The 2,838-nt window shown below is 38.1% G+C and overlaps 1 pseudogene; it reads right to left on the reverse strand.

Annotated features, from left to right (window-relative positions):
- Nucleotides 1-754, reverse strand: LOC128735879 (protein l(2)37Cc-like; annotated as a pseudogene).
- Between the last annotated feature and the right edge of the window lie 2,084 nt (nucleotides 755-2,838).

The following is a 2,838-nucleotide window of genomic DNA, read 5'->3' on the forward strand; positions in this document are numbered from 1 at the left end:
TCAACTTAAGCAGATAGACAACACCTCGCGATATTCAGCAGCTTCAATTCTTCGCAACTCTACCAAACCGTCACCGCTCTCGCCAAAAGGTTTAGCCAATAAAGCCGCTGTTTTGGCGTCTCCCTCCGCCAACACGATAGCAGCTTTCTTCATCTGTTCGGCCTTCTCGACCATGCAACGAGCATTTCCAGTTTCCTGTAAAGCAACTTGTTTCATTTATACCGTATAGTGAAATGAGTAGTGGAGTTGTCTAGAATAATACCAAATTGTGCGGCACGTTCGGTAAGATCATCCGAAACCTGCGAAACCATTTCTCGCTGCGTGATCAACTCGCCGGCATCGAATTGAGCTATGACCGCCTTCAACACTTCCGTGATAATCGAAGGTAGTACTCGTTCGTCGTACTCTTGACCCAGTATGGTGTAAAGTGGTGTAAATCTTTGACAACTCATTCAACAAAATACGCAAATACGTAGACATTACACGTTTTGAAGATCTTTACTACCGGACACAATTGGAACATTTCTCGGTTGGGATCGAATATTGAAGATGATCGGTCGTTGCACTCATGGTACAAAAAAGTGCGTACCTTCTCTAGAGACCGACTGCTTGACACCAGTAATAGTAAATTGGTCACTGTCCGATGTCCACCATCCACATTCTATATGACGCCGAATTCACCACATGTCCAACCAACGTCCGCAACCAATTCCAATCCAATTCGACCGATTCTGTTTAGAAATTGTATAACCATCTTTTTGAAGATGGAAAAACACTAGCTATTTCAACAAATATGCGGCCGCCATCACGAAATTTGCGTAAAATAAATTGTTTGCTGGCCTTATGGTTTTACATGGTTACCAAAAACGTTTGTTTACCGTTGCTAGATAACCTACCGGTGAATTTAAATAGTGAAACAAATGAGTTCTTGTGAAGGGACGGTGAGTTACTTTCTCACGTCCCTTCTGGTACCTGGAAAAATCGTTCGCGTGTTGTCTGTATAGTTTGTGATATTATCAGTCTTTCTAAGGTTGATGGTGTAATAAAACCACCCCATCGACATCTCTATAGGGCTTTTGCTACACACACATGCAAGACGTCTGTTAGGCACACATTGCATCTTTTCCTATTCGATGCAGCAAAAACCCGTTGGATAAAATGATAATTTTTTCGAAAACTATTTATCCATTTAAAACAATTAATGTTTGAATCAACCAAGAAATGTGCTCCGATATATACACGGAGAATAAAAATGTAGTTTCAACCATATTTATGGTTGTTTTACGCACAAACAAAAATTTCGTTTTGTTTCAAACTGAAATGTATGATTGAAATGAAAATATTTATTGTTACATCAATGTCAACTTCAAATTTGAAAATATTTTACTTTTAATTCAAAACTGTTATTTACTTGATTCAAACAGAATCTCGTTTGGAAACAACAATATTTTCAGGTTGTTATAAAAATATTTTATTGAGGCTTAAAACAACAATCATTTTGTTTGAAACAAACTGGAGCTTTTTCGCTCCGTGTATGTTTACATTTAGAAACTAATATTGCAGTGAATTCGCATTAAATCGGTAAATCAAAAATACGGCTTTTGGATGCAGCATGCCGCATAGGCCAAGTTCAAAATAACTGAATGTAGCATAATTTATTGTTTATTGTCATTTTAGTATAATTTATTGTTTTCTTGGCCGAAAGCAATCGCTGGTTGTCGATATTTGTTCAGTTTTATCTCGCTAACATAGTTGATAGTTATATTTTTGGTCATTTCTACCACGTTTTAGCTTGTTTGTTGAAAATTGATTTGTTATTTAGTAAACAGATATATTACCTTGCTATACATAAAACGCAAATAGTAATTTCTGTTTTAAATGAAGAAATTAAATGATTTAAAAAGTCTCGCCCTTCCCAGCCCATATAGTTTATATGGAGCTGTCACTTTTGCCTGCCCAACAGCTCTCCAATACATATGCACTCTGCAAACACCCTATAACGAGCTGCAGTAAACGTCAGCGACAACATGTCGTGGGCTCAAAATTTGACAACGGGCCCAAATCAGACTGCTGGCAGTTGAGTGAAACGCAGTGCTGACATGCTATATCATTTTCGCACACACGAGATGTTGGCAGCGAAAACATGGTTGCCTGTCGATGGGGTGAATAAAACGATTTGTTTACAATTTGCCAGTTGAGCCCATATCGCGAATCACTCCGGTAATATTACAGTACCGCCCCGCTAATCCGACAAATTTATAGCCGGATTAGCGAATTTTGACTTGATAATCCGACAGTCAAACTGACGTCAGTGTGAGTTTGAAATGTGGTTTTGTTTACATCCATACGTAAACAACTCCGGAAATTTTTGAAAATATTTGTCGTAAGTACGCAATAACTATGTTTTATACGCGGTAATACTCAATTTCGTCAACAAAATACTTTGAAATTCTTAGTTAGTGTCGAAATAAGCGCAAGCATATCAGCCTATTGAGAATAGCAATGAAAATATTATAGCCATGGCAACAGTGAACGTAGTTAGAAGCAGCACCGTGTACCATTTCCATTTAGTTAGAAAGCGTACCATTCTGACTTTAACGGAGAAGCCAAACGAAGGTAGTGTTCGATTGAAAGAAGTCAAGTACAATACGTTTTAATTCGGAATTTTCCGGATTAGCGAGATCCGGACTATTGAGTCGTCGGATTATTGGGTGTCGGATTAGCGGGGGGATACTGTACGTTAACCTTCTGTGCAAATGAGTAAATTTTTTTAAGCGTGTACACCTGTGTTATAAAAACATTAAACTGTCATTCAGATCAACACACAACACGGTTAAC

The sequence above is a fragment of the Sabethes cyaneus genome, chromosome 2 (genome assembly GCF_943734655.1).
Source record: "Sabethes cyaneus chromosome 2, idSabCyanKW18_F2, whole genome shotgun sequence".
In the NCBI taxonomy this organism is placed as follows: Eukaryota; Metazoa; Arthropoda; class Insecta; order Diptera; family Culicidae; genus Sabethes; species Sabethes cyaneus.